We start from the raw sequence: 24,503 nt of genomic DNA, 5'->3' as shown, positions 1-24,503 counted from the left end.
GATAGACAAGGTCTGCGACACAGTGACAGGAGGAATACATCAGATGGAACAAACAAGAACTGCTGCAGAAATACAATGAGATCCTTTCCCATTTACCTTTTGTCTTTTTTTTTTTTACTTGACGTGCAATTTAGTGATTCTGAGTTCTCTAAGAAATGAATTTGAGTTATTAGAGGAGATAGATTTTTCAAACAGATCAACATGAATGCTTTAAAAAAAACCTGCTACAGAAGAAAGTACTGTATCTGCTTCTATAGAAACTCCTTCCTAACTCCATAGGAAGACCTTGAATTGCAAGCACTACAGGAAAAAAGCGCTAATCACTAGCGCATGTATTGAGAGAAGCAAGCTGCTTCCAGATGTGTAATGCAGCCCAGACCTTACACAAATAAGGGGTAGGAAATGCTGCCCCATCTTTCTTTCTTGTTTTCTTGCAGTTTACTATTTTAGAGGCATGCAACATATCCACTTTTGAGGAACGTGTATATAAAGTTGGCTCAGCCTGCATCCTACTCCCAGGCTCTGCTCTCCAAGCAAAGGGCAAATATATCTAGACAGAAGAATTACCTGTATTAATTACAGGATTGTCTAAAATGGATCCAAGTCTTAACTATGCTCCAGTTCACAAATTCAGAGGTTGCACCCTGCTCCAGACTGCCCACCTGACATGTGCCACAGGGACAGCTCATCTGCTATTAATCCCTTACAGATCACAGCCTGAAAAACCATAAAGGGCAAACGAAATGGGTCCTGGGTCACTTCAGTGCAGCAAATGGTTCAGCAGCTCCCGAACAGGAGTAGAAATGTCGGAGGAAGGACAGAGCAGACCAGCCCTTCTGAGCAGGAAATCAAACAGACAAGCCCAGAACAGGACGTTAAGCATGGGCTGTTTTTTTGTTGCTTTGTTTTTAAACACTATCTAGTTATCCACTTAAACAAGCCTATATACCTGGCATCAAACGTAACAAGTACTTTGTTAGCATTCCCTTTTAGGATATCCAAAAGAACAAGCAAACCAGGCACGAAAACACAATTGGTCTGAGGAAACAGGACTTTCCAAGTATCTTCCTAATGGCAATACGCATAAATTTGAATATCCACAGACAGTTTAGAGGACAGTCACAATCAAACTGTTTTTACTTTACTGGCACAGCTTACATTTACAACACACCAAAAGAAAACCATCTTGCAACACATGTAACAGACTGAAGGCAAGCTACTCTAATAGGGAATTCATTGACTTGGGAACAAATAGTTCCTATAATTAGTTACCAGAAAATATTCAGCATGCATTTACAGGTTTATTCTTGAATCACCAAGTACAATTCTAGGAACTAAGTCTGAATACCTTGTGGGGGTGGGGGAGAGAGGAACAAAAAACCTCAAGTATTTAAACTACCATCAGTTACTCCATTATTCCCTAGATCAAGAACCAAGTGACACACTGTTTATTTGTGCATACAGCTGGTTCTGTTCGTTAGAAAACTGTTTTCCAACATGCAAATAGACGACTTCTGTAGGTCGAACACTAGCATGAGCAAGCTGATAAAAATCACGTTAAACTGAGACTTTTATCTCTCTTATACGGCTGGTGTAGATGCAGGCAGTCATACCACTATTAATGTTTCAGATTATTAAAAAGACTGCTTAAGTGGAAAGTACTTAATATTCATGAAGTCTCTTTAGCATCTGATTAGATTCTTTCCCCTTCCTTTGCCTCATGGTTCATTTATTACATTTTTACCTGGGCCAAAAATGCAGCTACAAAACCACCTTCATTTTGCATGTAGCAGACACTAAACACTGTTAAGCTGAAAAATAGTTCTGTCCTTTTAGAAGCTGGAAAGGAACATTTGTTCAGCAGAGAAACATACCCAGGCTTTCAAGTTAAACCAACAAACACTTTTAACGGACATTGACTTATAGTTAAAGCAAGTTACACTAACGTAATCTGGTCTGATAAGCCATTGTTACGTATTATTATATTCATAATTAGGCTCCTGGGAACAGGCAGGAAGTACATACTAATGGAAGATGGGCCCTGGGAGACTACACAGCAGCCCCGGACCCTGCGTCCGCAAAGCCAGGGTTCATGACTACTACACACAGATTAAGTGATGCCGAATAAATCACATCTTATGCCAAAGAAGTCCCTGTGAGCGGGGAATGATGACAGGAAAAACCCCTGCCTAACAACAAAGGCCATGATCCGACCAGCATGTAACAGTGTGGTGAATTTTATGATTGTAGTTCATGCAGCTTTCTGAGAGCTTAATATGTGCATAATCATCCTTAAAATATTAATTTTATGTCCTAAAAAACTTTGTTCCGTCAAAATTACCCGAGAGCAAGGCCTTGGCAGGGACCCTGCCGCAGGGGAGCATGGCTCTCCTCCCTCTTGAAGTTCACAGGTCTCATTCTGACCTCCACATACGGCATCTGATCCTCCCACATGACTTTTTTAAACTATGTCCATTGCTCTCTCTTTGGAGGTGTCACGGCAAGCCTCGCATCCTCGGCACACAGCTCAGAAGGGCACGGGGCACCCCAGGATATGGACAGGCACCCATGGAGGATCAGCAACCATGCTGCAGCCCCCATCATCCTCAAGAGATGGCTCATCTTCATCATACCTCCATTAAAGAATAAACAAATTTTAAGCTTTTTTAAATTAAGAGGTCTCAATTTTCAGAGTTAACAAAAAAAGAAAAAAAAAATTAAAAAAGAGGTGAAGTAGCTTTAAATTCATCTCCTCAGTGGTAATAAATAAGGCCTAAGCGTGGAGGCAAAGTTAACCGCAATGCTGGGAATCGATCCAAGTCTCCCATGACAATAGGAAAACATTAGAACTATAACATTCAAAATATTATTTAACTTTTAAAGTCTTAGCGCAGCTCAAAGTCTCCTTTGTGGAAGAGCGCTTTTGAAAAATATCGGTTGCTTTCCAGCCACCATTTCCTCCTAATCAGGCCTGGCGTTATTTAAATAGCGAGGAATACCAGCAAGAATAGGAATCGCTTGGCTGAGACAGGGAGGGGGAAAGTCCTTAAAAATGACTGCAGAATTCTTAAAAGCTGGTAAAAGGCCTAATCCTATATAATGATTTACAAAGTGACAAGGAAAATGGATTTACTCTGACAGTTTGAAAGGAGACCAACACAAATAAAATTACTGCTCACGTGGTCGCAGCGTCCCCGCTGCCCCCTCGGCAACGGCAGCACCAACAACAGGAGCCCTGCACAGACCTCCCTGATTATTTTTTTCCACCTACCCAGGCCTCCCTCACAGCCAACACCGAGGAAAAAATGACCAGGCAATTTAAAAAGCAAATTACTTGTGCCAAAGTCAGAAATTCTTTCCAAAGCACCAGCTTATTGATTACAAGCACAGCAATTCACACATAACACCTCTTTATAAGGTAATCCTGGATTAAAAAAAAAAAAAAAAAAGACAACCCATTATCCTTCTCTCCCCCACAAAAATAACAACAAAAATCTTATACCCAAGAGTTTTGAGCTTCGGTTTTATTCATTAAGTTCAAGACGGCAGCACTGCAGCTGCAGTACGCAGAGGCAGAGCACAGCGCCAAGCGTTTGCAGAGCGAGCATGCTAAACATTTCTCTGGCCAGTATGTGCAATGTGGGTCAGAAAGGCCTGGTACTACTTATTTATGGCTTTTTTGATCTATGGAAGATGCACAGCCACTTTTAACCATTTTGTTGCTGAAGAGCAGCCATGACAGCAGCAGGGCTGCTGGCCCGTGTCCCCCCCGCCATCAAGCCCCCCTCGCTGTGGTCTGCACAGCACGGTTGCACGGGTGCCGAGGGACGAGCTTTCGTCTGCTGAAGAGAAGCCATTCAGCTTCCAGCTGCGCCGCAAAAGCCACCCGGGCGCGCTGGTGAGGGACCAGCTGCTCTTCCCTGCCTGCACCGCGCCAGCCAGCTGCGGTGCTGCCGCCACCACACACACACCCACCCGAAACCAGCCCCATCGCCCCCTCCGCTTCTGCATGGTGTGAAGTGAGAGGGGAAGCCCCCCTGAAATGGAGGCATCCTCCTCCCGGATGCAAGGTCCCATTATACTGCTTCACTCCTCCTTCCGTAATATGAAATTACTGAATAAATGTGATGAATGTCCCCTCCCCACCAGAGCCATGCAAAAGACTATAAGCAGGTCATTAACTGCCAAGGTCATCTTGTTTGTGAAAAAGAAAGGAAAACATTACCATTAAGACTCTAGTACAGTAAAACAGCAATGACAGCAACAAGGAAACATAAGCTTAATGTTTCCTTTAACCCTTACTTGAGAACACATTTGAAGTCATCTGATTCAACCATATGACTTCACAAATTACCATTCATTGAGGAGGTCTGGGTAGATTCAGCCCAATTTCATCCTTGCACCCCACACGTACCCCAACATTTTGTGCTGGATGTTGTTAAACCTCATTTCTAAGGAGAAAGCAATTAATTAATCTGGTGTTTCAAAACTGGTCATCAGGAGAGCCAGCCACCCACCCCCTCCCATCCATCAGCTTTTAGGGCGCACTACTGCATATTTGAATGGCCGCGTGGGACCCGCGGGATGCAGCAGCAACACCTCTGCCCACCCCAGCAGGCTCTACAGTCCACTCTTTCCTCCAGGGAGCATATAAATTTTTCTCCATCCGAGTCTTAACTACTGTTTGTCCGCAGACTTGTAAAATACACTAAGAAATGCCTAATGAGACACTGATCTGGCATCCAAATGTTCTCCCCCATCCATTTCCCCAGTGGGCCGGTGCAGCGCAGGCGTCGGGGCCATGATTTGTTTGCCAGCTCTCCAAGGAAGGAAGGAAGGAAAGTGGGCGGCTGGGTGAGAGCTGGAGTCAGCGCAACATCAGCACATGGCTGCCTTGCACATGATCTCAGTCACTCACTACTAAGAAAATGTATACGTATACAAACACAAAATATCCTGAAAGGCCAAATTAAGACAGCAGGTTGCCAGGATAACATCACTTCCTTTGCACCAGGAGCTAATAAAATAAGTGAAAACCACGGTTCTCCAGAAAGACTGGTACATGCTGAGCTTTTGAGACTCTCCAAAAACGCAATCCTCCTGATTTCCAGGTAGCCCAACACTGGTATTTCCAGGGGCCTCACAAATTACTTATCTTACAGTAGCACTGTGAAACTAGCTTCTGCACAAAAACTAGGGAGGTCCACGCAAGAGACGAAAGTTTGCATAATTAACCCCATTTTATTAGTGGGACACACAGGCACTCAGACTCTAAGCAATCTGTTCAAAGTTACTTGAGAAGACTGGAGGGGAAGAATTAGCTGAATCAGACAACCGCAGCCCCGAGTTCAGCGACCCGAAGCCAAGCCTCCTGCCCTCTAACTGAACACTTAACTCTTGCCAGAGAGAGCCCCAACGTGTAGACAAAAGACTCCCGCAGGTTGGTAAGCCAGCTGTCACCTTGCCTGCTGCTGCCAGGAGGAGTTACCCATACGGCCGCTTTTTCACTCTCTGAACACATCTTACTGCAGCACACGGCCTCACAGTATTTAAATTTTTTAAAAAAGTATTTTTGAAAGTTCTTTAAATATTTTAAAAACCTGAAATACGTTCCAGGCTGCAAATATTTACACACATTCTTAACTTTATGTGCAAGGAGTTCAACTGAGTTTAAAAAACTATTTTTATACTTAACATTAACTATGTACATAAATATTTACAAGATTGTGACTGATTTTCCTCCCCTGTGCTCAGTACATCACCTGGTTCTTGAGTGGCTGGGGTCAACAAAGCGAGCTGCATTCTCATTTTCATGCATTATCCCTATTCTCCCTGGCTTGCAAACAGAGGAGGACCAACGTCGAAAGCCAAAACCTAAAACCCCAGGCTGCTTTGAAGTGGTCTAGCATCCTGCAAAAACAGCATCAAAGAACTAGACTGAAACTTGAATAGCTGTACACATTTTGAAATTTCACAGATGAATTTGCACAGGGTACAGAATGGATGCTGCAAACCCGTTTTACTCTTCCTACAAAAACCTCCATAGGAGTTACTTACATAGGAGTTACCCATGAGGCAGCTCGTGTGCACAGATAAACCCTTGACCTCTACAGTCAGGGGGGTTTAAATGAGTTTCAGGATTAAAAAAAGCAAACAAACAAACCACCAACAACACAACCAACCACAACCTAAAACTTTTTAATACTCCTAAGTTTTATTCCCAATTATTAAAACTTGGGAAGATACAAAGTAAGTTTTGGGAGCGTGAGCAGCAGATTTCCCTTCCCAGTTCCCCAGAGCAGGACCCAGCACTTCGCTCCTGCTGTACACAGCTCTGCCTTCCAGTGTCGAAACAAGGCTCAGTCTGTTTAATCATCATACCTTCTAGCTTCTTCCTTCTTCAGCATCAGTCATAAGAAACACTTAAAAATATGACCGTTACTTTCAGAGGTTTGTTTATGCATTTGATAGCACTTGTGCTTAGCTACTTTAACTATTTCCTCCCATAGACCAGTTCATCTGCCAATTTCCTCTGTTTGTGTAGAGCCTTTGATAGTAAAAAAGAACAGAAAAAAAACGCTTTAAAGTATACACATTCTGGCTCTAAAACCACAAAGCCTGGCAGAGTGATTCACCAACAGTCAAAATCCCCAAACATCTTTCTCTTTAAACTCAATATTTATTTTGTGCTTCAATATAAATAATGTCTTCTATAATTTTTTATCAATTTGTAATACACTGAAGTCTCACCATTAATTTCTGAGATCTGTACAATTTTTGCAGCTACCAGAATACACCATCACCATCAAATTCTAGCCCAAATTTGCCTAGCATGACATTAACAGATGCAAACAATCTGCTGCCTTGGATAATGCAAGAGAAGGAAAAATCAAATGACTGTATACAAACTGATCTCAATAATACACTACAAGAGTTTAATATATTTAATGAAAAGCATTTTAAACAATACAACTAAATTCAATCAGTGCTACTCAACAGATACAGTTACAAAATATCACAGTGAATATTAATGGAAGAGGTTTATGCTATGTTACTCTAAATACCTTGACACAAATATTTCAGTATGTTAATTTGTTCAGAATGTAACAAAGTACAAATCACAAAAGAAAAAAGCAAAACCTCTGCAAAAATGAATCTGTGCTCTTGATTTTAGAAACGGTCTCTAAACTTGAAAAACTGCAAAGAATTTGGAGATGTTTGGATGCCTCGCTTCATATTATTTTCAGAAATATGATGCATTGCACTTAATGGAATAAGGGCGTCTTTCAGGCATTTTCAAGTATCAGTTGCTTAATAAAAATAAGCGTTTTTCAATAATTCAGTTTTTATGTAAAACCAAAATTTTGACAGAAAATGACGGCAAGACATGAGGATACTCAGAATTTCTGTTTTCAACCAAAAGTCACACTATTTTTTGCTGAGGTCTGAGAATAACTTTGACTTTAAAAAAATTAAAAACAAGTAACTGGAGGTATTAAAAGCTATTTTACAATAAAGGTTGGCAGTACTAAACATCTGCATACAATTTTATCAGTTGTATTCCAATTTAAACATTATTTTCTTCATCAAAATCTTTATGCTGTGTTATACCCCAAACAGCAACTACTCAAAATATGTCCAAAGCACAAGGACAAAGCCTAGACCCACATCACCTGTGTGTACATGTACTTCTTCACTTCAGGTATTATGAGTGCTACAGGAAATTGTTTCACTGAGACTGCGTGAAGTATCCACAGTTAAATGCACACAAATATGGCCAGTTTAAGATTCTCGCTTTTACTTTGTGAAATTTTCTCCAAAAGCTGGAGATAACTATTTCTGTTGAACGAGTCTGTGGCACCTCATTTGCGTAAGGCATAAAGAGAGAGAACATGCTTTAATAACTAACATGTGCCAAATAATCAGGGAGAACATTTAATTCCACAGGACCGCAAGGCACTCCACAGATATAACTCATCTACGCCCACAAGCCAGCCAGAGCGACTTACTCTGCAGTCCCAAGGGACATGGCCACTTGCGGGCTGATCTGTCAGCTCAAGCCCCCGTGCTCGCAGCAACACAACAACAGCAAAAAACAAGGAGCAAAGAAACACGGCACACCATGGTCCTTAGGGAACACGAGGAAAAACACTTTAAAAATCACAACTGCCATTTAGACAACATGTTTCGTTTAATAATAAGGGTTATTTGTATTACCATGGGGCCCAGGAGCTCTGGCCACCAACCAGAGCTCCCATCATGCCAGGCACCACACGACATGTGAAAGGCACCAGCTCCTGTGCCACTGCAGCCACCAAACGCAGCTCCGAGGCTGCAGAACTCGAGGTGGCAGCGGCAGGGAGCCAGGGGCTGGTGCCAGCTGGCCCCGGCTCCCAGAACGGAGCCGCCTGTCCCGCGCCGGCACCAAGAGGAGGTCGCCCACCAGCTGCTGGCTCCCGCAGGGAGGGTGGGAAGCGCAGATGCTGCAGGAACACTTCAGTGCTGCGAAGGGGAGCCTGCCTCCCCTTTCTGGGTTTTAGCCTTCGATCTTACCATGTGCCCTGTGACAGCACATTGCGGCTTTTTCTGCCACGGATGTGGGTGTGCTAGAGGTACCCTCTAGCCACGCCAGCCATAGGGGAGGATGGGCTCCTGCCAGACTGTACAGTGTAAAATTCCCATCACCCCATTTGACAGAAAAGGAAGTAATAAATTTCAGTTGAAATGCAGTTTGTACAAAAAAAAAGAGTGCACCAAAACACACACAGCCACACCAACGCATCCCATAAGATCCACAGCAGGGCTTCCAGTCTGTGGAAACCAGAATCACCTTCTGCAAACACTTCTAACAGGCACACAGCAGGGGGTCTTTGTCCGAGGGACTAAGCAGTGGGATGTACCACGGCTGGTTCCAGTGCCAGCTCACACACCACCTCCCACCTCACAGGAGGTGCAAGGGAGTTTCAAAAGGTGCAGGTTCTCCAGTGATCCTGAACTACCCATCCCCACCCTGCGAGAGCAGCACACAGCACTGAAACAAGGCTGCTCCCACACAGCCCAGCCTGGCATGGGGAGGGTACTGCTCTCTGTGGTGGGCAGCCTTGGCCCTGACACGCTTCCCTGGTTCCCTCAACTTCAGATCAACAATACTTCTGGAGACTGAGCACTTCCAGCATCACTTCACTTCTCCAGGTCACCCCACTAGAGATGGCAGAGTCCTCCAGCCCCCCATGCGCATACACCTGATGAAGAAGAGCTTTGGGTAGGAACCAGCTGGAGCCACACACAGGCACAGTGCTGCAGAGCTAGGCTCTCTTTGTTTGGTCCTTGTTTTCGGGACTCCTGACCAGTTCCAGGGGCTGTACTAACAGATGACAAGTGGTGCCTGATGTAGGGAAAGTTACATCCAATTTATGTTTTAATTTAGTGAGAATCTACTTGCCCTTAGCAACAGATGCTCTGGTACTAATAGGAAAACAAGTTAATGCAAATCAAAATATTGTGGCTTTAATCATTTGATCCAATCTATTTATGAGCTGGATTTATTATTTTCTGCTAATTGTGAGGCTGTGGACCCATCTCACTTTCCTAAGTGGGAGCACCAGTTAACGCACTCTTTTCCACCTCCATGCCTGCCATGCAGCCTGGCTTCCCAGCTTGCTGCTGCTGCCCACATGGTGCCCGCATGGCAATTCAGATGGCCACAGAGCGAAGCAGGCTGGGGAAATGACCCAAGGGGTTGGGAGAGAAGGAAGAACCTATACAGAAACAGAAGAGGGCTTTTTGTTTTTATCTTCTTCAGTTCACCAGTTTGATTCATCGTGCACCTGCACAAACATTGATGCTAACACAGCACAAGGGTAGGAATAACATGCAGCAGGGAACCGAGAGGCTTAAGTAGTCCTGACAGTGCAAAATCACAGCCTGGGGATGGAAACAGGAATTGTCCATCTTTCTCACAGACCAGTATGTTTATACTGGGCATCATGGTACAGCTCCCACAGCATTACTGGTATTGTTCACTCCTGTCCAGGAGAAGTGAATGAGGACAACCATAAAAAGATGTTGGCCCGTGCTCAAGCCACCCATTCTGGCATAGGGACAGCCCCTTGCTCCCATGCCGCCCAACCCGTCCTGGTTGTCCAGCACTGCCCTGTCTCTGGCATGGCCAAAACCACCTCCAAGACACATCACTTCTCACAGTCTTCCAAAGAAGAGACCAGCAGCACAGCCAGGACCCTGCACAGCCGCACAGCTCCTGTCAGCAGAGGGGGTGGGGGAGAACACAGGACCACAGCCATACCAGGGACATCACAGTCACAGCCCTGTGCTGCTAGCAGCAAAGCCTCAGCAGCTGCATGTAGTCCAACTCAGTTTCTAAAAACCACCATGCCACCAGCCGATGAATGGTACCCTTCAGCAACTTCAGTATTAAACCAAGTGAGGCTGGAAAGAGGTATTTGGTCCAGCAGGACTTAGACAGAAATGCACATGAACACAAGTTTGAACACATTAGGTATGTTGCATAAATAACAACAACAGAAAAATAACTTCCCTTGGACACCTGTCAACTTCAGAAGAATTTTCTATACAAGTAAAAAAGTGTTCCTGGAAAACAAGGCTGGTGTACTGTTCTGAGGTGTGTGCAAATGCTCACTGTTGTTTTGAGGAACTGCAAGGTGGCTGGAGACCCTGGGGTTCAGCTTGAAGGCTGCTGAGCTGAGCCCAAGGGGAGGGAGGTCCTGGCCCTCCCACCAGCCTGGCTGGGGAGCTGCCAGCAGAGTCCTTGATCCACAGGGACCAGGCAGTCATGCAGCCAGTGGTACCAATCACAGCTAATTCTGCCAAAAATGAACCTTTACAGGAAGACAAACAACAACCAAAAACAGCCACGCAAAAGAGAATTAAAAACATCCCAAAAAACCCAAAAGCCGTTTTTCAATCCTGCTCCTGCTGTCCATTGGGACCCATTATTATCCCATATTTAAATTATTCCATTTAAAGGACCATTTCTTAGGAAAGTTTTACTTGTTTGTTTTAGGCAAACAGTTTAAAGTAGGAGAGGAAGCCATCTGCACTCTAATCATTAGCACAGTGTAGCAAAACTGAAATCATCATCTCAACTCCTTGCAGATACTGAAGCAGAGCTTTTATGGCAGGGCCAGGACACCACACCAGGCACACGTCACTGCCACCACATGCCCAGCAGCAGAAGCGGTGGCAGTGCCTGCTGTGGCTCCTGATGTACACCAGACCTCCATGTGTACTCCCCACAGCAGAGCCGTGCAGCTCCACCACAATCTCAATGGGCAGACGTGCGTTCACAGCTTTTCTCCCATCGCAAACAAAACAAAAGCACATGAATTTAAACCAGGTAGTCTTCCAAGATCGCATATTAAAGCTATGAATGTCTGCCAACAGCGGTACCTTTCTGGAGCGTGGCATTGGTCTCAAACTCACTCGCCTAAGGGAAGTGGCACTAACTTCTGGTTGTCAAAACTTCTAAGCCCTTAATTTATCAAGATTAAAGTCAATTAACCAAAAAAAACAACTCCAAGATATTAAGGTTGAATTCTATACAAAAAGGACTTCAACATTTTAAAATATATTCTGTCACGTTATACTTTCAGCTATAATTACAATATTGGATGTGTGCTTGACATTTATTAGTGTTCAGAAAATATTTCAGTTTGCTAGCTCTTTGCCATCTGTTTCCTATCGCTATATCATTAAAATAGTTTTCATTTCTTTCACAGTAGAAAAGATTGTTTTCTAGGTGACTAGACTATCTCCTTTACTATAACACCACCACTCCAGCTTTTTTGTAGTTTTATTTTTTGAAGAGGTATATGCACCCCCAGTGCCTCCCAGCAAGAGCTAACAAAACATACTAGTTTAAAATCAGCCAACTACATTCCCTTCTCTCCACCTGTCAAGAATGCTTCTCCAAAGTCTCTGAGGAAACTAAATAAAATAACTCTTCAGCTGCAAAAAGCACAGGATTTTCCTCCCAGAAAGAGAAAACTTGCACTTGAATATACCTCAGATGAAAACAAAGGTCCAGTGTAAGTTACAGTATGTAACTTATACCATGCAAAACACTTACCATTCCCAGTCAAAGTACTGGAGCTCCACAGCTCACACCCGTGCAGGGGCAGCCGCCCACGTGCACAGAAAAGGTGGTTTCCGAGCAGTTATCGGGAGCGAGTGCAATAATTCTTACCTGGAAAATGCTGTTTGCAGCCACTCACCGATTTGTCAGCACACACCCTGCTCTCGCCTCATGATTTATGATGCACTCCCCAGCACTGAGACTTCCATTACTGTCCTCGTTTATTGCCTGCAGCTGTCATTCCCACCAACAGTTCTGCTGTTGTTTGTAGGTGAGGTATCAAAGGTATTTAGTGTGCACCTAGAGATGCAATTTTAATCAAACCTACTCACAGGCAGTATTTATATGTTAGAACAACTGCACAGAGTGCAGCAATTAACATGGACTTGACCAACTAAAATTGTGACAGCCAGAAACATTTACTCATAAACGCCTCAAAAGAATGGATGGCCAACAGTCCTGTGAATACCTGCTGATTTGTAAATGAAGATAAAAATAGCACCCATAGATCACAAAGCCTTCCGACAGGTATCTGAATACACAAGAAATACATTAACACAAATTCCACAGCTTCACTTTCTATGGCCAAAATGTCAATAAGGCAGTAAATCCAGCTACACCTTTCTCACCACATATTTTCCCCAGCCAGCTATTTCCCCCTTAGACTAGCCGGGTTTTCCAGGATCTCCTAAAAATCTGCTGAATCTGCTCATTTTAGAATGACAGCAGTGGAGCAGGGAGCAGATTTTACATCCAACAACTCCACTTCTAAAAGATCTCAGTGTGTTTTCTAGACATTAAGAATTTGCAAATCAAAAAGTTCTGACCCACTGCAGTCCCTACTTAACTTTTTGGGGAGTCACATGATGCTCAATTACTTGAAAAAACAGGTGAGCAATGTTAGTAAGCAGGATCACCAATTGCACCAGCCTGCTTTGAGAGAGGGTGGCCAACAGCCTCCAGGTGCAAACTGGAGCTACCACCACCAAACAGGGCATGAAAGTGCAAGTGAAAGTGAGAAAGGAGTCCTAAAGCTAAGCCTAATTCTACTTTCACACGTACTCTAAAGCTCCAACTGCTTATAACAGCATCTCAGTTTATTTAAGGAGTTCCTAGTGCTTGTCATTCAGGATAAAACTTGAAAACATGAACCCCAAACAAGTCCCAAAAGACAGATTTTTCAAAAGAATGAAAAGGTATTGTTATTATTATTTAGAATTGTTCTATAGGCCTGGCTTCTGGTGTCTGAATATTTTAAGGCTGGCAATCTTAAATTAGTCTAATCAGTACTCTAAGCACCAAACCCCCCTTTCTGCATTGTAAGTTCTTTTCTTCAACACCATCCACATCTCACAGCTTGAAAATGGCACTCAAGGCAAAACCAACAATTATGATTTTACAATCAAAAGGTAGCCTGAAGGCCATCACTGTCATAGTCAGGCTTTTTTTATAGCTGAACAGATAGAGTCAAAATATAAACTACAAATTAAACATATTGCACTCCAAGAGGAAAAAAAGGATGATGCATTTTATTCTATCTCGATAAAGTACCAAAGAACCTCTGGTGTTTGGAAGTTGTTAATACTTGCAAGGTATACAGATATTGATTAGTCCTATTACCTCTCCATGTTCCAGTTCCTTCAACCAAGATGATGTGGTGACATTACAAGAAGCGTGCAGAAGTGAGCAGTCACTAACCGTGGGCCCACATACAACTGTCACTTGGTGTGCAACAACCTGCTTTCAGGTTCAGAAACACAATCTGCTTTTCAGTATAACAATAATAGGAGCGCATTTCAAAGTTCAAGAATATGTGATCTTCAAACTATTCTGAGGATGCATTTCAGTCGTATAAATACACAATGTACCATTTGTCTTCCTATAACATTTGTCATGAAAATGGGTCTGAACTAGTTACATAACTTCATAAGGAAAAAAATCCACCATTTCACCTATCTTTTTAGACTTTTTTTTAAATTATGTTTTTTATTTCAGCCTTTACTCCCTGACCCTGCTGCTACATGTAACTGCAGAATGCGCATATTTGGGTGGGAGTAACATATCTATAGAGAGCATACGCAGTACGTAATTTACATATGTTACCTTTGATCACAGAGAAAACATTTTCAGTTCAACTAAGTCACTCCCCTCCTCTGCTGTGAAAGGTCTGCCCAAATGGAAAAGTTGGATGCAAATACCTGTCACTCACCTGATGTGACTGCAATGCATCGATGTCTCTGAAAGTCAGAGACGGGGGATCCTGACTGTGGAGAGCATCCCTGAGATTCCTCACTCCCGTCACTCAGGCACTGGAGAGTTAAACAGACCAAACAACAAAAAAACCCAAACCAAAGCCAACCACCACACACAAAAACCCACACAACCATAAACTTGAAAATTCCTCCATCAATCATTATCCCATTTTTCTTATTACTGGAGAAGAGAACGTTTTACTGACAAGGCGGGCAAGGAGGGGAAGAGGTAATTTTTGTTCCCTAACCTAACACAGCTGAGAGAACATTTGAGCTATAATCATTCTTAGATTCAAACAGAGATTCACATCCTATGCTCAGATGCTGTCTTTGGGATCTGATCACTCATGCGTACACATATGGCTCCTCACTGACAAACAACCTGACTCCTCTACTTGTGCAACTTGCATTACTCATAGGAAAGCCTTGGCAGAGGCAGGCCGACATATGCTAATTACTGGGTTGCATTATAATAGGTCTAACATCTTGTTTCCCATCCAGGGTTTTAAAATAAACGGAAACAACAGTCTCTTTGTATACAAAAGTACGTATTTTTGTATCTCAGGCTAAAAATATTCTGCATTAAGAACACAAATAGATCAACTGCCAGAGAATTCCTGCCTCTTCAGTGCTTCTTTTGGGGGTTTTATCCTTATTAAACAAAGAAGCCAGGCAATCTTTAAGAGAGGTTAATGTATGTGCATTCATCTTTCATTTCCTACAAATTACCCTTAAGTCGGGTGTAATAGTGAAAAGCAGAGCTTAACTCCCTAGTCTTGTTTCTTCTATAAACAATTTATCAGGTAAAGTTGTCTACCGGTTTCTACAGCAAAATATAGCATAAATTCATGAACACTGAGGAGCATTAATACACTTCAAATGTATTTTTCATGTGACAGGACATGCATACTATGCTTCTTCATTTTATGATTCAATACACTAGGATATTGCTCGGACAAGATGCTAGCAACATTACAAGTATTTTTTATTTACATTTCTCTTTATTGCAAAAGAGACGTTGAGGGCCTCAGCTGCAATTTCAGACAAAGGACTAAGACTCTGCACTGACATGCTGTTTCTTTTTGGGTGACCAAAATCCAAATTTTAAAACTGAATTTCAAATCATATGGCACCACAAAACTGCCAGAAACTTTCAAAGTTTCATTGACATTTCACACTAATATTCTCAAGATGAGCACCGGTACAAGACTTCCTTTCACAAAAAGGTTTTGTGAAAGTTCATGCATTGAATAAATAATTTACACACGCATTCAAGATGCAAAACCTTTTAGGATACAGTGAAAACGCTGTCTCAGAATTTTATTTTTTTTAAGTGATTGAACAAATCTAATGACAGAACTATCACGCAACTGTGACCAGACACCCACTAGGCATCATCGTCCCTCGCCTCCTTCCCCAGCCAAGCCCCCGCACCGGGTGCTGCCGGTCCCTGCTCCCAAGGCTGAGCACCCACGAGGAGCAGACAGATGGCGACCAGTACGGAAACCATCACACCGCCTTGGTCACCGTGGCAGAGCCCGGGCGCCGCACAACAGCGGCCCAACTATCGGCTGCTTTATTCCTCATCTCAGCTCGTTCATATGTTTACCTGCGTAGGTCTAGTGCTCGCAGCCACAGAGCAAACAGACGCGAGGACTGTATTAGGTGTAGCAGCCCAGGGTGGCACAGGGCCCGTGAGGACCCATCACAGCCAAGTGTTGCGCTGAAGCCAGATATCCAAAGGTTACAGAATAGCGTGCTAAACCCTGCACGCTAACCACCACTCAGTGGGAGCAGTTATGCTCTGGGTTAGCTAAAAGGAAGCATGCCAAACTCTTCAAAATGGTTGTTCAGCGTATCAATTAGTTAACAAAAAAACCCTCAGCAGATTAATCCTAAATTCTACCTTGTGGGTTTTTTTTGTATTTCTCTAAAGATGAAACAACCCTGATATTTTCCTTAAGGATAAGACAAGCACAGTCTTAAGGTGTCCATCTGTTTTCCCCCAACTAACTCCTCAAACCCAAGCTCCGAACCCTACAGCAGCCTCCTCCTCCACTCCCCTGCAGACCCTACACCTCCCAGGCACCTGTCAACCAATTACTTTACAAAGAACAATCTGCCACGAATACAGGCAGAACAAAAAGGACTGCAAATATTTCCAGAACCCATCCCAATCAAAAAGGGTCTGAACCACTAACCATCTACAGCACTGTCCTTTGCAAAGCCTTAGTGGAAAGAAACACCACTTTGCCCAAGCCTGTGCAGCGCCAAGCACCATCTGGTCTACACCTCGGGTGGCCTTTCTGCTCTTCCCAACCCATGTAGCTCCTGTTAGTGCCACCAGCAGCAGTGCCCATCACCTCTGCACTCCCTGCTGCACAGATGTCTGAGAACAGGGCAATTTCATGTGAATGTTTTTAAAATATTTATCTTGTGTCCTGTTGTTGACTCCTTCTGAAGTATAAACAAGGTCTGAAAGGCCTTCCCTTTATTTGTAATTCATACCCAAGGATCACTCGGTATGCAAGGTTTGGTCTGGAAGGTAAGCATTTATACTGCTCAGAGAAGTCTGAGTATGGCACCTTCCATGTATAAACTGAATCTTTGTTAAACACCAAGATGAAGTATTTGCTATAAACAAACATTTCAAAGGTTCCCCAGATTTATTCTGCATTCTGTTGCTTGCTCATCACCAGCAGCTGCTGTCATAGTTTTACTTGTCCTTTGGTAAAAAATAACAAGGCCAACTGAAACAGTGACTCCCGAGCTACACATAAACAAGCGGGTGCCCGCTGCGGAGGTGGGACTTGGTCTGTTTGGGTTTTGAAGCTCTTCTGCATGTCCACCTTCCCACACAACTCCTGTCCCCCCACTGCTGCAGGAGCTGCCGTGGAGCCCCGAGCAGCTGGGTCACAAAGCCCCCCAGTTTCACCCTCCAGTCCCACCCCACAGCAGCTGGGGGGTGAAAGCTGGGGTCTGAGCAAGGCTGAGCCCCCACAGGGGTGCCCGCAGCTGCATGAATTGCTGTGGCAGCAGCAGGTTCAGAGCCAGTGCTGCAGCCGGGCGAAGCCAAGGGCAGGGATCCGGGAAGGGACGCGCCACCCGCACACCTACACCCTCCAAAAGCTGTGGGAAGAGGATACGAGCCCAAATGTTTTAACTTGGAAGGCTGCTTTAACCAAGACTGAGAAGGCTCCGCCCGTGACCCAAAATAACTTCTCCTTACATAATACTGTTATGATTTTAATGTGCGAGATGTCAGAGTTTTTACAGTGCCAAAAGCCAAAGCTATGCATTCAGTTGGAAAGCTAGTAGGCTCCCATGTCTAATGGTATCAAACTCCAGCTGGACTGCAACCCAACACTTCTTCAAACAGTGATGTAAATTTTGGGAGAAAACTCATACTTGAGAGGAGGACAGGAAAAGACAGAAGAATAGTTCCTGAAACAAATTTCTTTAAGACTGATAACTGCTTTAAGTCTCAGCAGGTGAGACGTATCAGAGTAGATCTCTCAGAAGCAAGAAAGAAGGGACTTGTGAATGGGACAAGGCCAAGAACTACTTTGTATGGAAAAAGCCTTCCAAATTCACCAGGCGTTGAGTCTACATTTTCAACTCCAGAACTGCTGCCCACATTTCCACACAAGTACCCACTGCAACCGTCTTGATTTTCCACAGAATAGAGAGTACCTGTATCTCAGTGGCAAGGTCGCAGTTCATGGGTTTGTAAAGCACCCAAGGAACAGTGAACTGAACATGCAGATTGCCAGGATCCCAAGAGCATTTGCAGCACAACAGTTCACTAGCCTGGAGTCTTTTCAGAACAAGCACTCTAGCCTTAAAAAAAAAAAATACAATTGTTTAATCAAATGTGAAGTGCATCAACCTGTGCTAAGTGGAGGAGGGAAGAAAAGCTTTCTTTAAGAAGGCTTGGGGGAAGCACTGGGTTTCTGTAAGGGAGGCCAACATAAGCTGTATACCAGCTGTAAACAAGTTAACTTCCATGATCCCACTGCCGGGAAAAGGGTTATAAGCATTAAACAAACACAGAATTTACAAGGACACCAAGAGATTGGGTAGACTGCCTGACAACCACATCATTCTTGTTCTCCCCTGCAAACCTGCAGGATAATAAACCCTTCTCTCTTTCGTATATAGATAAGTATATAAACAAACTGCTCTTCTGAGAATTCAATGTCAACAAAGTCTCTAAAAAGGCTTTTTAGAGCTTTCTCCTGCTTTTTTTTCTGGTTTTGGGGGTAGGGAGGGGAGATAACCAAATGGGTCTTCTGCTGACCTATGAGTATGTTATAGCTTTAAAATGAAAAAAGTGACAGTGCTTGCTTTCAAACTACACTACCTGCAGGAACCTGTATTTTAAGCAGAAATATCCAAGAAAATTTTCCTGTTTATAAGGCTTTTTTGTAATTTACTGCAGCCAAAACCTTACAGATATGTGCAACGCTAAGACTATGGTTTATGTTAAAGCAATGATATGTAAGGTATTTCTTATTTCCAAAACATCTGTATGGGGGCATCCCACTTTCTGGCTGCATGAAGAGAAGTACCACTCAAATTGGGGACTAGGGCAGCAGGATGGAGTTTCTCTTGCTTTGTGGAGAACATGACTGTAGGTGGGGATCCTGCAACTGAAGACACCAGCCCTGCCTCATTGTCACTCAGCTCTTCAGTGGCGGTTTGGCTTTTTCCCCATCACACTCTCATGTCTCTAAAATAACCAAGGGCAGATGATAAACTTCAAGTTGGAGGTTGCACATCTACCAGGTGAGTGTCAGACAACCACCCAAACCATACCCAAGGGAAGAGCATCAGGGAAAGGTCTGAGCTTCAGTGATACACCGAAAGAAAGTTCAAAGAAACCTTAAAAGCTTAAGGCAATTTCTCTCTTTGGTAAGGCAGAAATCATCATCAGACTGGAGAAATCCCCCTTCTGAGTATCAGTGTGAGACCAGGCAACTTTCAGGGAAGTCCAATTTCCAACCCTCTGAACCACCAGGTGCCCAGCAGTAAGTCACCCTCAGCACAGCTCCCCCACCCCACGATGTCCTTATTCACACAGTAAACCTGGATTCGATCAGTTCATCTGGTTTTGGAATGGGTATTCAAAACCAAGAGAGGAAGAGAAACCTGCACTTCAGAATTTACTGATGGAGGTACAAGAGGTGTGTATTTCAGGGCAGCCTAAAAGGCTCTGCTGTTCTCAGAAGGAATCAGGAATACAGCCAAGAAAACAGACAGATATTCATCAAGGGAACTGTTTTTGCTACTAAATGGCCAATTGAAGCCCCTACTATTCTGTTACATATCTACATCACTGCAGCCCTAATAAATAAACCTTTCTGATTAGTTATAAGACTACCTAAAAATCACCAAGAGACAGATAACATTCACTTTGCCAGCCGGTCAGTCATTGCAGCTCTGCAGTTTCAAAGGAATAATTAAAAAAATAAATAAAAAAATCCAAAGACAACAGAAACTTGTTGTCAATGTACTTTTTCTTCTCCTACTCCTCAAGCATATATGTATTTGCCTAATCAGCGAAGATGGTAAATGATCTTTTTACAAGTACAAAGAGCTTCAACATGAGTGGGACAGAGTCTATCCACATTTGTGCACTACATCAACCAGTTAGTTTCTGTCTAGTTAATGCTGTCCTGGCCAGATTGACTTCTAAAATAAGTCACCAGGAGAGTTTACCGGTTACCAGGCACAGAGTTTAGAACATCAGAACACAAAAGATTTGAAGATGACAACTCCCATGTTGGTTTTGCATGACACTATCAGATGCACAAAGTCTGTGGCTTTCCTTCTCATGCTATCTTTGACGACACATACGTATTATCTATGGGTTAGAGTTGTTCCTATTGCTGAAGTCAGACCCACAGCAGTGTTGCTTTTGTCTGGCAAAAAAAAAAAAAAAAAAGGCTTACAACAACCACAGTCTCTCAGTGATTGCAGCCAACACTGACTACCACAAAACTGGGATATGGCTTTGTAGGGAAAGGATAACAACACTACCCATGGATCAGGCAGCCAGAGGATCGCCTGAGAAGGTTTCATAGGACTGGAGAAGGATGAGGACATTGGTTTTACAAATCAGCTCTCCACCATCCACCGACATATACACATCAAGTCAGGAAAAAAACCAAAACAATAATCAAATAACAAAGAGTACTAGGAGAAATCCAAATCCAGAGTTTTATGACATTTCCACAGGTCTGCAGCATCGTGCATATTAATGGGTTTTGAGCAAGTTTTTTTCCTCCCTCCCCCCTGCCCTGTGTTGAGCCAACAGCCTTCCTGCTTCACTTTGGGAATCAATTCAAAGATGCTCTGTAGAGTCAAAACAAATGCTGGATTACCAACCAAAGGATATGCTTCCCACATTTGTCTTAATGGAATGTTAATATGATAGTTCATATGTGACTACCTCAATATTAATACACTAGACAAAATAGAAAACAGCTCAATTTATTGAATTATCTACAGAAAGGACAGAATTTTCTTTTCAAGCATAGATATATCATTAGATCCTAAACCTTATTTTTAAAAAGCATCAACCATCCCCCCTTCCCTATTGGAAGGGATTGTGTTTGGCTGTTCCAGGATTCAACACAGGAGCACAAATTACTTCTTTCCTACAGGTCTAAAAAGTGTAAGCAACTGAAGGGAACTATAGCTGGCCTGAATCAAATAATCACCTACGTGTGCCTTCAGAAGGGCAGGTTCTTTTAAGAATGACTCATCCCCTGTGGAGTAACTTAATTTCTGTTGACACTTACAGGAGAAATCAGATGGAAAGTGACTCTGTCAGCCTAATAACAACTTTCTTTTTCCTACTAGATACATAATAGCCATACAAATTTGCCCTGCTACATAAAGGGAAGGGTAGCTGCAGCGTACATTTAAGTCCCCAAACCTCACCTTTGCAGGCAATGTAAACTTCGGTGTATCTTAAACTTTTAGAACCAAAAATAACACTTACCAAGTGTTAAGACCATCTCCCACTCTCATAATACACTACTGCCTCCAACAGTCGAGCTGTGGAGATCCATTACAACCCATTGCCTGGACATTTCTCTTGCAGCCTATGTCACCTTTAAAATATTCTAGCATTAACCAAGCTGAATACTAATGATCATGTGAAACCCAACAGGAGTAAAGAAATTGAGAATTGCCACCTAAGTTTTTGCTTTTAGAAAAAGAAGTGGGGAAAAAGTAATTAATATGACAAAACAACATTTCAATTACACAAACCTTTTGTTTTTAAGCCAAAGACCTCATTTTAAAGCAGAAATTCTTTCTAATACCACTGACAGCCTCAACTTATCATCAGCAGGAAAGCTTGCATACACATAAATTCAGTGAAAGGGAAACACAGTATTTGAGCAGGAGGTGTATCAGAGTCCACCTGTGGTGGTCTATATTGACGCACAGTTCACTGTGCTTTCCATAAAGCACACCTAAATGGATAAAGAGGGCTTGTGTTCCTTATCCCACAACAGTCAGTGGACAAGAACAAGCCTAAACCAACCCTCAAGTCTTCAGCAATATTCTTGCCACTCTGCTGTAATACAGAATAGGATTTCACAAAAATTGGTCTAACTAGGAGTGAACAAATCAGCCAATTGCACAGTGGTCAAATTTGTTACCGCAGGCATTAACTGCAGCCCTACTTATTTATGAGAAACAGGCTTCCCAGGTAAAGTCATAACAACCCCAGTTCCCTCCCTCCACAGCATCTGATCACCCACGTTGTCACCGCGGCACAGCAGGGACCAGCACAGCAGGGATCACCAGCTCCTGGCCAGACACCACACACAGTTCTCAGAGCCACGTTTTCTTCCGTGCCACGGGAAAAAGGCTGGATCCTCGGTGTCCTGAAGCTTATCAACAATGCTATGGAAGGCAAAAGGAATTCCAACTTTGTTTCCTTTCTGGGATCTATTTTTCTTCCTTTTCAGGAGAGAAACCAGGCTTTCCAGGCTGCTAGTACAAACATCAAGTTGCTAAAAACCAGCCAACATTGTCTCCAACTATAGTATCAGTGATGTAACTGCCATCCATGAGGGTTCATTGGGTTTTGTTGGGGGGGTTGTTCTTTTGGGTTTTTTTTGGGTTTCCTTTTTTTGGTCAACACAAAACCTTTGGAGCCTATACAAGTGGAAGAGATTTGGGGTAAAGGGCAAGCAACTCCCAAGAAAAGTTATGAATGGAAGTGTGCTGTAAAGACACCTCTCCTTTCTACTCCTCATAACCACCACTGATTAGGACAAATCTTCCAGATGATGCAGAAACTGATCTATTATCTTCCGTGGGTTTCTTAAAATATTCTAAAACCAGCATTGTATGCCGCATTAAGATCGCAGTTTTATTTCATCTCAGACAGCACAAAACACTCTCTGTATATATACACAGCAACTCACGTCTTTCCTGAAACAAAGTTTTCATTGATCCTTTGCCACAGACTCAATTATTGTTTGTAATCATGATCAACGTTTATTTAAGGTACTGTGGACCGTAAACAATGTAAACAATAAAAGCATCTGTCCATGTTGACATGAGTGTCATTGGCAGGTTAGATACCTGTATCGACTGGTCCCGAGGGCGCTCTTTTTAAATTCTGAAAACCCATAAATTACAATTTACAGAGTAATCTTGAAGTCAGCCACCTTCTAAGGCAGTGTTATCTTGAGTAGATAAAAATCACAACCTGACAATTAAATCCCAGGAAAAATTTCATTATTTTAAAACGTAATCCTGAAGACACTTTTTTTAAAAAAAGCCTTTTTTTTTTTTTTTAATGTTGGAGATTATGAAAAAAAAAATCCAGGTCCTCCTCAGACTCACAGAGGACAATAGTCTTCTTGTAATTTGGCAATCAAGATATTTTAGGGAGACATTTTAAAAGCAAAGATAAAAAGAAGAAAAATCCTTGGCTGAGGGACATTGAGAGGGTTTCAAGTCATGTTTTCCATAGCCTCATTTTAAAAATAAGCAGCCTTTTCTTTCTCCTCCTCCAAACTCCAAGGCAAACAGTCACCAAATGCACTCAACTACCCTCAAAGTCACACGTGCTCCATTGCAGATCTTGTTTTCAATGTGTCTTTTGTTTGATGGCTGGTGTTTCAACATCGTCAACTTGAACAGAAAAAGGTCAGAGTGAGTCTTCTGGCATTCACAGACCTGCGCCAGGCCCAGCCAAAAGAAGATTGATGCCATGGTGCATTTCCCCCAGTCAAGAGAAGGAAGTGGAGGTTTGAACCCGAGACCAACTGTTTGTTATTCTCCCAAAGGCCATAAGCATTGTTTAGTTTTGCTATACTCCTCTTAGAAACTTTCCTGCTGGTGCTGGTAATACTTCTGAGTCAGAGTTCTGCCACCACACCACATCACTGCCCCAAGTATCACAACCCGAATGGGCTCCCACCAGCAGTTTTAGCTCAGCGTTCATCCCAGCATGGGGCACACACCCTCCCTTCCCCACCCTCAGGTTTTGCTTCACCTCTGAGTTACCCCTGGCATCCTTACGCTTGCCACCCCAGCTCCCCTGTGTGGGGAGCAGAAGCTGCACCATTAACCTTCCAGCGTGCAAGCCCCAGTATTGCAGCTGGGGAGAAGCTGTTGCTAAAGATTCCTTAAAAGCTTTGGCACTTCAAGGCAGTTGGAACTGCTCAACCAGAGCTGGGGGCCAAAGCTTCGCCATAGCATTAATGGGCTTTTGCCCTTTTAAATTTTATAAGCCTGTCGCCTCTCTGAGGCGCGTAGTTTTATTCAGAGCCCTAAATGGCCATTTCATATTTAAAAGAAAGCTTGCATAGGTAGCACCCTAAAACTACCCCAGGTCATTCATCTCCCCCGCTCTCCTACTGTCTCTTAGGAAACCTTTGATAGAGCATTTGTTCAGGCTGCCAAGTTAAATCCTCTTCTCCCATGTCAATGCATTGAAAAAAGCAGTCAGAACACCAGCTTCACTCAGGCCTGCTGAAGTAAATGGAGAAAACCAATTCCTCTGGCACTACAGAGCCATTAAGCCGTTTGCAGATTATTAACTGAAGCACAAAAATATACACCGTGCACAATCGGACGGCAATGCAGAGCTATTCCTTAAGTTA

At 43.1% G+C, this 24,503-nt stretch overlaps 1 protein-coding gene across 7 annotated transcripts in view; it reads right to left on the bottom strand.

The window, feature by feature from the left end:
• Nucleotides 1–24,503, bottom strand: part of ZMIZ1 (zinc finger MIZ-type containing 1) — a 345,891-nt gene that overhangs the window by 319,919 nt on the left and 1,469 nt on the right. The gene's annotated exons all lie outside the window — the stretch shown is intronic.

Source organism: Patagioenas fasciata, chromosome 8 (genome assembly GCF_037038585.1).
Source record: "Patagioenas fasciata isolate bPatFas1 chromosome 8, bPatFas1.hap1, whole genome shotgun sequence".
In the NCBI taxonomy this organism is placed as follows: Eukaryota; Metazoa; Chordata; class Aves; order Columbiformes; family Columbidae; genus Patagioenas; species Patagioenas fasciata.
The sequence above is the reverse complement of the archived record's forward strand: the minus strand, read 5'-3'. Positions and strand labels throughout refer to the sequence as shown.